The sequence below is a fragment of the Podarcis cretensis genome (assembly GCF_951804945.1).
Source record: "Podarcis cretensis genome assembly, chromosome: 7".
In the NCBI taxonomy this organism is placed as follows: domain Eukaryota; kingdom Metazoa; phylum Chordata; class Lepidosauria; order Squamata; family Lacertidae; genus Podarcis; species Podarcis cretensis.
This window is the reverse complement of record NC_137176.1, coordinates 30,307,380-30,321,364: the sequence shown is the minus strand read 5'-3', so window position 1 is coordinate 30,321,364 and position 13,985 is coordinate 30,307,380. Positions and strand designations below refer to the sequence as shown.

General features: G+C 44.6%; 1 protein-coding gene across 3 annotated transcripts in view; it reads right to left on the bottom strand.

The window, feature by feature from the left end:
- Nucleotides 1–13,985, bottom strand: part of TMEM170B (transmembrane protein 170B) — a 93,723-nt gene that overhangs the window by 57,448 nt on the left and 22,290 nt on the right. Inside the window, exon 4 of one of the 3 annotated variants that reach the window (XR_013841154.1) lies at nucleotides 4,698–5,347. The exons of 1 other annotated variant lie outside the window; for it this stretch is intronic. The gene's annotated coding sequence lies outside the window, so the exon portion shown is untranslated. Of the gene's footprint in view, nucleotides 1–4,697; nucleotides 5,348–12,508; nucleotides 12,707–13,985 lie in introns of those variants that run through there. One more of the 3 variants, XR_013841155.1, reaches the window with a different exon arrangement.

Sequence of the window (13,985 nt, the reverse complement as noted above, 5' to 3'; positions counted from 1 at the left end):
TGGGCTTGTCATGCTTGTGCCCAACAAACTGGGCACAACCGTGATCAGGGATGTAAAAAGTGGTACTTTAATGACCTGCAGTTTCTTTCCTGCCTTAGGAATGTGATACCCATCAGAATTTGGGAACAGGCACCTAAAGTCTGTGGCAGCTTTGAAAATGAGACAGACAGACGTAGAGACAGCTGAGAAATTTTTAGCTAGCCTGGAAATTATGGGGAATACACTGTTGCTTCGGAAAATCTGGTGCAGAATCAGCAGTTTAGCTGTCTCTTTTCACAAGTCTGCTTGCTTTCATTAGGCTCTGCTGGTATAATTCCAAAAAAACCAAATACGCCGTAAATATCCACTATGCTCTCTCCCCCCTCCAAAAGAAGTGAAACCATGAAGTGTTGCCCTATATTTTTCACCTCTTAGGTAAGTGGAGAATACTTAACCATATTGATTTTGTTGTGTGTTTTCTCACCGCGTGACAGTAAATATGTAAAAATGCACACACACACACACACACACACACACACACCCTGGACCACAAATTGGCTAAAGTCACTGGGACAATTCAAAAAACATTCAGCATTTCTACTGCAGCAGAAAAAAGTAGGTGGATCTAAAAACATTACAAGAGTTTCGTCCAGTTCCACAGGATTTCACCAGGAGGGGAAGTTCAACCAAAATAACTCAGAGATGCCATAATAACAATAACATTAACACTAATAAGAATAAAAAAAATCAGAGAAGTACCAAGAAAGCCCAACCACCATTCAGGGGGTTCACATTGTGAATCAGGATATTCTTCAAGAAAAGCTATAGGGTCGGGGAGATCTAATTATAGACCACTAATCTCTTCTTTTTTTTAATCAGCCGAGAAACAACTAAAGTTAGGATTCAGAATTTATTTCAGTTCTGCGCTTCTTTACATTTATTTATAGCTGTATTCTCTCTGCCTAAGTGTGGAACCCCTGTATAAATTAGAAGTTTTTATTGAACAAATGCCCACACACACAGCCTAGAGTTGGGCATGAATGCTTTCATGATACTTGACTGCTGCCTACAGTATAAAATCTGAGAATTTAAAAAACTGCTCAGTAATTAAATTGAAAATGAACAACATAGGAATATAGGAAGTTGCCTTATACTGAGCCAGAACACTGCTCCATCTAGCTTAGTATTTTGTCTACACTGACTGCCAGTGACCTTCCAAGGTTTCAGACAGGACTCTTTCTCTACCTGGAGATGCTAAGGATTGAACCTGCGACCTTTTGCATGAAAATCACTTGCTCTGCCACTGAGCTACAGCCTTGCCTCTTATTATTACCTGAACCCAGGGCTTTTTTAAAGGTGGTGAAAGAGGAAGCGTTGGGGCACCAATTATGGAGGGCAGGTAGACAGGCTCCCTGCTTTTCTCAGACCACGTGGACTTCTCCTTCTGGAATACCAACATTTCTGGTTACTATGATGTATACAACATGCGCCCACCCAAACAAATGCTCTTAAGAGTGTGGTGCCATTTTGCAACATACACTTGAACATTGAATATATATTGAAACCCAGGCCTTGGATTTTTGTTGAAAAGAGCTCCCCACATCTCTTTGTCCTTCTCCTGAAAAATCAGCAAATGAAGGCCTTCAAAATGTCAGCACAAAATAATTCTGCTATAAACAAAATGTAATGGCGTGAATATTATGAAATGAATGCTGGGGGAAGCAGTGTGAGTCCAGTGAAATTATTTGGCATTATTTAGCACCATCTTCTGGTGAAATGATCATATTGTGGGGTTTTGGTGTGTTTCTTTTAAAGCAGAGGCATCCTGTTTTGCTCTCAGGCTATTTAAATGCAGATATACAGCTACTTAGGCCAGGGAAGGGAACCTGTGGCCCTGCAGCTGATGTTCAGCTCAAACTCTGTCCCAGCCAGCATAACCAATGCTCAGGTGATGGCAGCTGAAGACCAAGAACATCTGGAGGGGGTTAGGTCCCCTTCCAACAGGCTAAAAATGATACAGTCCTAACCTGGTCTGAAAGAAGTCAGTCCTATTGGATACAAGGCTGGTTTACTTCCAGGTAAATGGGGGACAGATTACAGCTTTGGACACTTTATACTCCCCTCCATGAATCATATAATCTGAGAGCAGGTGATAGTCACTTAAAATAATAAAGCAACACATCAAAAAACAAAACAAAAGGGAGAATTTAGAAAGCTGTGCATTAAAAAAAAAGAAGCATGCCTGCTATTGTTTGCAGACAAGGCTGCTGTTAAAAGCAAAGCTTCAACAACAACCGATGGGAAAAGGCTGGATGCATCTTTTCCTTTGGACTGATTGACATGGAAGTAGGGGGTGTGGTGACAGACAGCAGCCAGCAAAATGTCAGAAAAGCCCGCCTACCAATGTGCTTCAATGCATCCAGTTGAGCAATACCTATAGAGAAACCAGCAGCTGCTTTCACACACCAGACACCTCTTAACAATTTTCCAGCACATAGTGCTTGCTAGAGATCGCTCCACTTCTGGATTATGCTTTATCTTGAGCTCTCCTTCCTCCTCTCCTCTCCTCTTTCCCTTTTATTTCTCTTCTTCCTGGTCTCCCTACCTTCTTTTCTACCCCTTGCTTTCTCCCCTCTTCTCTCCCTGCATCTTTGCAAACACTGAGGGAGGAGGGTAGCATGTTTCTTCTTCTTTGACGATCACTCTTAGCTGAGTAAGATCGTCTTCCATAAACACGGTTTAACAATGAGTCCATAAGTGACTGTGGAGGCCAATTCTGGATCCACACGTCCTTCCACAGTGGGGACATTGGTTCCCGTGCGAGAGTTGATCACGGTGTGGATTTGCCAAGCGTGCCTTCTTCTTAGCATGTTTCTCCCTTGCATTCTGAGTTTGATTGTCTTCAAAGCCCATGGCACCTTTGGTAAAGGCTGTTCTCCAACTGGAACACTCGTAGGCCAGTGTTTCCCAGTTGTCAGTGCTTATACTACTTTTTTTTAGATTTGCCATGAGACAGTCTTTAAACCTCTTTTGTTGACCACCAGCATTATGCTTTCCATTTTTAAGTTTGGGATAGAATAGTTGCTTTGGAAGACGATAATCAGGCATCTGCACAACATGACCAGTCCAATGAAGCTGATGTTGAAGACTCATTGCTTCAGGCAAGTCTGACCTCTGCAATAGAGCCTCTGGAGTTTGAATGCTTCCAGACTGTGGGCCCTTCCAGACTGTCACTGTTATAGGTGGGATTCAGTCCTATGCTGGCAAGTTCTGGTTGTGTAATTATGGTTGATTGTGAAGAACTGACCTGGACCCTGCAATCATCATCCGAGGCCTTGTTTGTGTGCCTCCTCCACAAAAGGCCTGGAGGGCGGCAACACAAGACGGGGCCTTTTCTGTGGTGGCTTCCTGCTTGTGGAATGCTCTCCCCAGGGAGACTCACCAGGCACTTTCATTGTAGATCTCAAGGTGCCAGTCTGTATAAGTGCCTGCCATCAGGTGATGACTCCAAAGGCAGCTGATCATTCAATAAACAACAAATGCTATTCTTCAAAGAAAAACACTTTTTAAAATACAGCTACATTTATGTAGTCATCATCAGAACAGCTTCAGAAACTAAACAAGACTGCTGTTCCTTTGCAGCCCCAGGGGCTGAAATGCACCTCCTCACCTAACAGCCCTCCACAATAAATCAAGAACTTTAGCTGATTTATCTACTAAGCAGGGCTTCCCAAACTTGGGTCTTCAGCTGGTTTTGGACTACAACTGCCACCCTCCCTAACCACTGGTCCTGCTAGCTAGGAATGATGGGAGTTGTAGTCCCAAAACAGCTGGAGACCCAAGTTTGGGAAACACTGGTTGAGACTAAAACCAGGCCTGGCCCAATAAGAAACATCTTGGACATTCACAACAGCTACATATTCTAAACAGTGCTCTGCTGCCAGTAAGTGGAACAATGGCCCTTGTGCCTAGCTCAGAGAGCTGCCAAAACCAATATTTAGTGCTAATGTGTGTGCTCCCACTCCTGGCTCAGGGACAGCTCTCGAAAACAAAAGGCTTCTAGAGCTGTGTAGTCCTTTGTATGCCCCCCATCCCGTGCATCTTAATCCACACACAAGCCTCTTTTTCAAAACCCTGGTTATAAATATTCACAGAAGCAAGGGGGGTGGGCAGGAGGAACAAGGTGACAATCAAAAATCTGTAAGAAAATTATTATATTTATACACACACAAAAAAAAACAAAACACACACATATATATTTAACACAGAGAATGCTCGGCTCACAAAGGCCAATGGAAATGCTTTTACTTGGCCCAAACAATTCTGGTCTTGTGCTCAAGCATATGCAGTCATTGCCCTGCCTACACAGTAACTTGGCACTTGATGCTGCGGCCTCCGGGCTGAGATCTGCACATTTAATCCAGGCAAGCCTTAAAGCATTTGTGCTGATCCCAGTATTGTGACCAGGCCATGCAGAATTCCCTGAAAATTCTGATGGCCGATGGGAAAGATAGGAAGCTGCACTGTCCATTTTCTGACTAGTGGCATAGCATGGGTTGGCCACAGGGGTGGTTGCCTCAGGCACAAAATGGTTTGGGGTGCAATTGAAAACAGCTTCTCCATGCGAACCAGGAAGTGACCTCTCCAGACAATGCAGCTACAGTCTTCTGGGTGACGCAGGCAGTTGAATGCACACGCATAGTCCATCCCCATTCCCCTCCCTCTCACCCCTACTCTGCACAGCTCCAGGCGCTAGCAACCCATGCTACACCACTGTTTCAGACTACTTTTCCACCTACTCCGGTATTAAGGGGCAGGCATGAGCCCCACCATTTGTGTTGTATCTGTATGGGTGAGGATTTTTTTAAATTAAAAAACTAGGCTGCATCTGGTGTTCGTTCTACTCAGAATGGATGCACTGAAATGAGTGGATGTGGCTAAATAAATAAGTAATGGAGGCCTATGAGTTTCAATGGGCCTGCTCTGTTTGTTGGTGGCAACACATAGGTCTGTTTCTGAGTTGCTCTGTGCTCTCTCTGTGTCTTGAGTTTTGGGCTTTGAGCCTCCCTGTATAAAACGAACCTCTGCGTTCTGTTATTTGCTATAATGGGAAATATACAAATGTCTAGAATTCCCCCACCCCATTGGCCAAAGTGGATGAAAGTCCAGAAGACGAGCCCTGTCTGAGTCATTCATTCTTAACCTGAAGGTTCATTTCCACTGGAATGTGCATGGTCGTCCTTCAGATATGTCTCGGTGTGCGAAGCAGCTTCTTCCTGTTTGAAGCGGTCACCATCTGCTGTTGTGGAGAAACATTTCCTGCACGTTAGTTCCAACCACCTGAGTTCATGCAGTGCTGCCTGCAAAGCTAAGCAAAGGGGAAATGCTTTTGAGGAAACACATCATACGTCATTCCTAGAACGTAGTGTCATCTGTGATGGAAATGAAGTTCTGGCCAGCTGCAGATAAAGAAGTACTCCCTAATTTTTTATTTTTTTAAAGAAACCTTCCATTCCACTGCCATCTTTTAAAATCAGGGATGGAGAATGCTACTGGACTCCCATCAGCCTAGTCAGCAAGGTCAATAGTGAGGGATGATGGGAGTTGTAGTCCAACATTTGGATGCACCACAGATTCCCTATCCCTGATTTAAATAAAAGATGTTTGAGGCTGCAATCCTATACCTACCTACCTGAGAACAAGTCCCACTGAACACAATAGACTTATTTTTGAACAGACATGTATATTGCAGCAACAGGGGGACCACACACACCCCAACAGCCCAGGGGCACTGACTCCTGGGGGCTGAACCCCATTGAACCCTCTGATATTTGTTAGCAGGGGACTGAGCCCCCTCAATGTTTGTCTAGGTGTCATGCACAAGGTTCCATGGAGGGGAAGCAGCCCCTGGCCTGTGGTGGCGGCAGGAGGAGGAGGAGCCACAAGCCATGAAAGCTGAGCCGCTGCGTGACACCCAGACATCAACATCTGGGCTTCACACACATTGTTGTGACATTGTGCATGGCACCCGGATGCGATGTCATGATGTCATGAACCACTACCAATCTCTTTCCTGAGTCGGCGCACCTGCAGTAGCTTATGTACTCTCATCTGATGGGTTGTGTGCAAACAAGCTGAGGCTTCTCCTACAGAGAAGCCTTCGCTGCTCTTTCCTCTTCAGCCCCCTCCTGGTCCTACGAGACAGTGGGGTAGGGGGTGGGAGGGAATTGATTGGCCCATCCCTCACCTGAACAGACTCCAACACATCCTGCTCACCCATTTCCAACAGCTCTGACCATTCCTCTTCCCCTTCGCCCTGGCTCCTGCCTCACAGCTGGCACCAAACCCCATAAATAGCTGGCCACCTCTCCTGGGTCAATCCCCAGGCCTCCTGCCTCTGCCACATGCTCCTCAGAATCACTGCCTCTTAGCCTAACCTACTTCACGGGGTTGTTGTGAGGATTAAATGTGGAGGGGGAGAGCCATGTACACTGCCTCGAGCTCCTTGGACAAAAAGGTGGCCTATAGATGCAACAAATGAAGGATATAAATAGATAAAAAACATGACTCAAGGCCAGAAGAATTATTTTGGTGCCTGAAGCAGAAAACCCCGGAAGTATCTCATCCCCTCCCAGTAAAAAGACAACCGCAAAATATGAAACAATTAGCCATTTTCTGCCCTTTCGTGACACCCAAAACCAGCCACCTGAGGCAGACACAGCACTCTTGAGTAGTAGCAGGGCTGGATTGGCAAACCTACTTTGCTCAACCATTTTATGTTCCCCCCAAACATTGCAGAAAACTGTTTGCGAGAGGATTGCATGGGCAGGATGTGCCTTGGCCCAGTATACCTGAAGGAGCATCTCCACCCCCATCGTTCAGCCTGGACACTGAGGTCCGGCGCCAAGGGCCTTCGCAGTTCCCTCACTGAGAGAAGTAAAACTACAGGGAATCAGGCAGAGGGCCTTCTCGGTAGTGGCACCCACCCTGTGGAACACCCTCCCACCAGATGTCAAGGAAATAAACAACTACCTGACTTTTAGAAGACATATGCAGGCAGCCCTGGTTAGGGAAGTCTCCCCCCCCCCCCATAATATTTATTCAATTTTTTTAAAAAGGTTACAAAAAAGAACACAATATACAAAAACAAAACATATCCAAGAAAGAAAAATAAAAGTAGAAAAATAGCAAAAGCAAAACAAAAACAACTAAGAAAAAAAGAAAAAAAGATACAATCCAAAAAAGGGGGAAAAAACAAAAGAACAAGTTAAACCTTAATATAACTCCCTTTCTTAACTTATCTCCTTGACCTCCTCACACCTCCCTGGTTAGGGAAGTCTTTAATGTTTGATGTTTTGTTGCTTTTTTATATATTCTGTTGGGAACCACCTAGAGTGGCTGGGGAAACCCAGCCAGATGGGCAGGGTATAAATAATAAATTATTATTATTACAATTGCAGGTGCTCTGGTGAGGTAGTGCTATTCACCTGACCGCCATGTTGCTGCTGCTGTTTACCGGGAGATAGCGGGAGAGGCAGCGGCAAGATTGCCTTTGCTGGTGCATTGGTCCCATCTTGGCCTCCATGCTACCCTGCCCCTCCCCTTCTACCTCCCAGGAAGCAGCATCAACGCATCTTGATGGAGGTCCAACCGCCCACTTACTGTGTGCCTGTAACCGTGCAGTCAAACTACTGCCCCTGTGCATTTCAGTTGTTGGGTGTGTAAACACTAGTGCAGACAGTCTGAAGATCAGTCGAAACATTCAGTGTCTGTTCTCGCAGGGTGCAATTTGGGGACTCGTTTGTTTATTTTTAACCTGGGCCTATTTGCTGAGCAGGTTGGGAGAACAGATTTGTGACCAGAAGGCTACATTCGCATACTCCTTTGAGGCCAATGTAAATAACGCAAGGCATAAGCAAAATGGATCTAGCTATCCCTCCCCTGTGCTGCCCCCCGCCCCCCATAATAAAAGAAGTTCCTGTCATTTTGCTTTGCTTGCCTTGGACCCCAGGTCTTCCATTGTGTTTGGAAAAAATCACAGCATTCCAGCACAAAGAAACAGAAAGCTGCCGAATGCCAGCCAAGTCTTTCAACAATCCTCTGCAAGAGACTTGCTGGCAGAAGTCAACCCAAGGAGCTCCCCCTCTCCCCTCAGGTTTCCTGCCATTGTTATTGCAGAGAGACTGGAATTCCACCTAAATGGATTTGACCCTTTTGCTAAACAGCCAACACATATTTCCCTGATTACTATATTCCCGTTTTACGAAGGGGACACGCTGCGTGTGGAAGAGGAGGCGGCGGAGGCTGGAGGGAGAACCATAACCTTAGTATATTCTTAGACCTGGGCTTTTCCAAACAGGTCATTGTTGTTCTTTCTTCTTTGCATCAGAAGAGCAACAGCTCGCCCATCTGGCCAGGAGGAAAAATCTCAGCCTGCCTCTCAACAGCAGACCTGTGCATGGTGGAAAATGCAGTGGCCCTCAAAGTTATTATCATTGGCCACAGTCCTGAAAAACAGAAGCACCTGCCCATTGATTTCAAGGGGAGAAAGCTAAGCAATTGCCTACCTACTCTCTGATTTTTAAAAAAGTTAGTAGGAAGTATCCCCCCATTCATATTTGTGTCCCGGCTTTCTTACACCATGGAAACATAGCAGGAATGGATGGACCTGTCAGTTTCAGTTAGTTTCTTATTTTCCCAGCCTTAATTCAGTTCTCCATATTCCAGAGGTTTTAAAAAAACAAATCCTCATGAAAATTCATCAGCCTTTCAGTGCAAATTTCTTCTCATAAACACATTCTTGTATGATGTTTTGACTATGATGCACATTTTTGCAAGCAATTTTCCCTAATCGAACACATTTTTGTATGCTATTCTCACTAATATATGCACTTTTGTGCACATTTCCCCCAGTAAAAACACTTTTCATACATATTGTTTGGCTGAAGAACTGCCTTGCAAAATCAGAGATGTGCAAATCTTGAAGGATAGCTGTATTTCAGTTCATGTATTCAAGAAGTGCAAATCAAATCAAATTTGGTTTTCATTAAAAAACCAAAATGAGTTTTTCCTCCATCCCAAAACCTGAGGAAGTTGATTCCCAAGCGGTCTCCTGCACTGGTTCAAAAGACTACTTGCTGGAGGTGAAACCACTGCTTTGCCCCCAAACTGAACCCCTCACTGAACCCCCCCCCCAATTAAATGCCATTGCATTATTAAACTGTAGCAGCACTTATCTTTTTCAGAAGTGTTGGTTCAAGAATCCAAACAGCTGAAGTTGTAAAGGCATTTCAATATGAGGAAAGTGTTTTAGATTTATGGTATGCTCACCCTCAAACTGGCAATGAGAACCAGAAAACCAACCGAAAGGGTTTTTTTGTGTGTGATAATGCTGATATCCAAGTGAAACAAAATGTAAGGGGTCAACAGTGAGTCATCGCACAGCATGAAAAATTCATTCTGAGGTCGATGACCATTTTCTCCATTTCCAAGGTTATTAGTAGCATGGAGAACACATGTCAGAAAAACTGATGCTGCCAAGTCCCCTTTTTCTTCTTAGCCCTGCTGAAACCAATAAGATTGCAGCGATAAAAATCTGGGCCCTTTAAATAATTTTTTAGAAGCTATTTTCTTGTCCAGCTGGTGGAAGGGATAACGAGGGTCACGTCCTTTAGATTCTCTTTTATTTTCCTTTGGTACAGGATGAGTTCAATCAAATGTGAAATATTCAAACATCCCATCCAAGGAATCTGAAGAGCCAACACAATGCACTTTGAGCCAGAAACAATGCCGCGCGTCCGTCTCTCGGGTGCCTCCTCTCTCCACAACAAGCCTCGTTCTGTCTTGGCAGGGCGCACCCTTGCAACTCCCTTGTCAGAATGTCAGATTACATGTCACTACAGAAATAAAACTTGATTCAGCCGGCCAGATGGTATACTGGCCGCAACAGTCCCATGCAAGCCCTGCCAAGCTAAACTGACAACGAACTTTCTCCTATCCTCTTTCTCTGTAGTGTGTGCCGTGAAGCTGCCCCTAATGTGTTTGCTCGACCTGGTGAGTTTTGTGATCAGGTGATGGCTTCCTGCAGATGCCACCAGAAGGTCTCTTCTGCTCAATGGAGCAATTGGGCCTTCAGTTCTGTGGCATCTGCCCTTTGGAATTCCCTCCCCTTGAATAGCAGACTGGTGAAATCTCTGTGGGGCTTTTTTTGGCACCTCTTTCAACAAGACTTTTAAATTGAGATCTTCCCCAGCCTACCTCTGTATTGGAATTGTTTTTTAAAAAAAATATTATTATTTTTTTAATGCTTATTTGCCACCCTGAACTCCTTTGGAAGAAACGGCAGGATATAAGTTCTGTAAGGAATCCTAATCATTAACCTGTGTGGAAGTAGCACTTAAATCTGAACGGTCTCCCTCCCCATTTAAGAGCAGGCTAGCTACAATTTTTCTCCAGTGTTGCTGCGACTGCATTGGTCAGTCTTAGCCTGAGTTTGGAAGGAGCTCTCTTCACCCTTCTCCTCCTGCATCTGCTGCACTCTGTGCATGTGTGAAATTCATCATTGTCTCCCCGATATTTCCAAAACCAGGAACATAAGCCTTTCCCCTTGCGTGTCTTGAACCGTGCGTGCATGTGTTTCACTAAAACTTCCAAAAACGAATGCCATTCTTCTTTGCCAGGCACCACACAATGCTTTCCTGAGCAGAAGGGATTTTCTCTCCCCCACTTTTCAGCAGCTTGAATCTCTGAAGGCAGAACAGGATGTCAAGAGGACAAGAACTCAAATGGTGCTGGCTGGTCAGGAGAGGCTGTACAAATCAAGAATGCAGCACCCCCCCCCAACCCCCAGGGAAATTATTTACGCGCCTGGACCATAGGATAAACCAAAGGCCTGGCTTTAAGCAACTGCAACAACAATAGGTCACATTCCAGAAGAGCCAAAAACAAATGCCGCAGCCAAAGAACGAACGAACTGATGAAAATACACTCAAGCATACAGGCAAGCGATCAAGGATCTCTGTCTGGTGATCATGTTTGGCGCAATCCAAGAAATGAAACCTAAACCCCATGCCAGGCCTTCCCAGCAACTGCAGCTTTTCAGTTGCGTGTGGCAAAGGTCCCAGCACAGCTCAGCAATTTGTAGCCTCCACGTGCTCAGCCCAGGAGTGAAGGGGAAAACACAATGTTCAGAAAATCTTCAGCATCCCTGGAAAACCTGGATCACCCACTCTTTGGACTATTTGTGTTCCTTTGGTCATGTGATGCCCGTTGAGTATTAATTTCCAAAGGGAAACAAAAATATTTTTGGGTTTGTTCCCATCCTCCAGGAAAGGGAAAGAGCAGAAGCACTTAGAGGTAATTAATGTAAACTTATTTCTCAGTTCTGGAGCTGATCTGTGGTATCTCCCTTTTAACATTTCCATCTCTGTTTCTTTTAATGGTTAATCCATAACTTCTGCAGATGCCAGCTTCCTTTCGTTGATTATCTATATGCTGATAATAAACAAAGGCTTGATTCCAAACCAAGCTTTTTCTATTTTCATTATTGCGAAAATTATTGAACACCACTGCTTCCCTTGAGCATGCAGTCTTGGATGACCTAAATCCGAGAAGGCCTTCTGGACTTCAACTCCCATCATCCCTCACTGTTGGCCATGCTGGCTGGTGCTGATGGGAGTTGGAGTCCAACAAGATCGGGGAAACCACAAGTTTCCCTTCCATAACCTAAATCAATCAGCTGTGCTGATCTTCTCAAAGCCTGTGATTCAAGAATACAGTGGTGCCCCGCAAGACGAATGCCTCGCACGATGAAAAACCCGCTAGACGAAAGGGTTTTCCGTTTTTCGAGGCGCTTCGCAAGACGAATTTCCCTATGGGCTTGCTTCGCAAGACGAAAACGTCTTGCGAGTCTTGCAATTTTTTTCGCTCCCCCCTTTTTCTAAGCCGCTAAGCCGCTAATAGCCGCTTAGTCGCTAAGCCGCTAATAGCCGCTAAGCCGCTAATAGGGTTGCTTCGCAAGACGAAAAAACCGCTAGACGAAGAGACTCGCGGAACGGATTATTTTCGTCTTGCGAGGCACCACTGTATAATGTGGTTGCCATGTCAAATTGCTGGATAATTATGCCTCAGTATGTGGAATGTGACTGTAGGACTTGGCTAGAACATAACCTGTCATTTAGGAGGTCAACTTGGACTCCAAAAGACAATCTATATCCTGAATAAATTGATTGTTCTGGAGGATTTACATGGATCATAGAATCATAGAATTGTATGAAAATATGTTGATGCTGTAATTATCAGCATCACAGTAATTGTAACACCAATCTTGTGTCAGAATTGTGGCATCTTGCCTGATACAACATATTCAAAAGCATCCCATCATTCTATTGATCACCACGTCCCTGATGTAAAAAAATTGTTAAGAATTTCTCTCTTTCACTACCGGGAAAGGAAAATCATTACTAAACACCTGAGCCTTTTGTCCCTTTTTATCTTTATTATTCACTTTCTCAATGGAGGAGAATATTTTCCCAAAATGAAGTGGGTGAGTTCACCATCTACTACACTTGGTGGATAATCAAATCCATTCAGAGTATCGGAAATTCTTCCTGAAGAGCTTTAAGCACTCATTCAGTATTATAAACATATGGCGCAATTGATAAAGCACGTGTGGTTTCCTGCTGCTCTAACATAGGTCATCCAGATGTTAGGGAACAATTGCAGTCATCTGTAGAAATGAAGGAATGAACATTAAAAGATACCCCAAAACTGCGGGGCAATGGCAACATATTTCTGATGCATGAAATTATTATTATTTTCTTGCACGTGACCGCAGAATCTAAAAGGCAGAAAGCAACTCATGTGTGCTTCCCTGAAACATCTGGTCGGTCACTGTAGGAAACAGTATATTAGGCCAGATGGACTTTTGATATGATCCAGGGGAGGTTTGAAAGGAATAGGTGTCACAAACCTGTGCCAATATTATCCAAGACTAATGCAGGATAGCAACACCATAAGTAAAATACTGTAAAGGTAAGGTAAAGGTACCCCTGACCGTTAGGTCCAGTCGGGGACAACTCTGGGGTTGCGGCGCTCATCTCGCTTTGCTAGCCGAGGGAGCTGGCGTTTGTCCTCAGATAGCTTCTGGATCATGTGGCCAGCATGACTAAGCCACATCTGGTGAACCAGAGCAGCAGACAGAAACGCCGTTTACCTTCCCGCTGGAGTGGTACCTATTTAACTACTTGCACTTTGACGTGCTTTTGAACTGCTAGGTTGGCAGGAGCAGGGACCACACAACAGGAGTTCACCCCGTTGCAGGGATTTGAACCGCTGCCCTTCTGATCGGCAAGCCCTAGGCTCAGTGGTTTAGACCACAGCGCCACCCACGTACGTGTACGATCGTGCAAATAAACCTTCAGCAACCATCTCTCAAGAAAGCTATTCAAATTATTGTTGTTCTATAGTGTCTGTTTCTGTGTGTTATATGCTTGCCATGAAAAAAGGATGATCCATTCCAAATCAGATTAAGATCTTTATATGATTAGGCTTTTCTTGTTGATTTATTTATTCTCTTTCCCCCGTTGTAATGATGATGCAATATGACTGACTGTTCCCCCTTTCTGCCCAATTTCAGTTCCCAGCTTCCTAACAGAGGGATGGATTTCTTGGTCCTTCAGTCGTGTGGGTGGGGTATCTGACAAATCACCCCAGGCAAGACTTCTCTTCCACTCCTGATATTTTGTTTTATTGGTGAGTTGACCATAACTGACATCTGACTTGCTCCTGCCTGATGGTCAGTGTTTGGGCTGTGAGAGCTTGTGCTTCTGAAGCATCCTTGGCATATGACCAAGCAAGATGGTAAATCCAGCCATATCCCCCTATTAAGTAACATGTTTGTGACATGTTAAGATGGAAAGAGAAGGTCAGCTTTCAGTTCTTATTCTATAGTTGTCAGGAAAAGATCAACTAGTTTAACCTGGTCATGACCCATCTCCTGTTTGCAG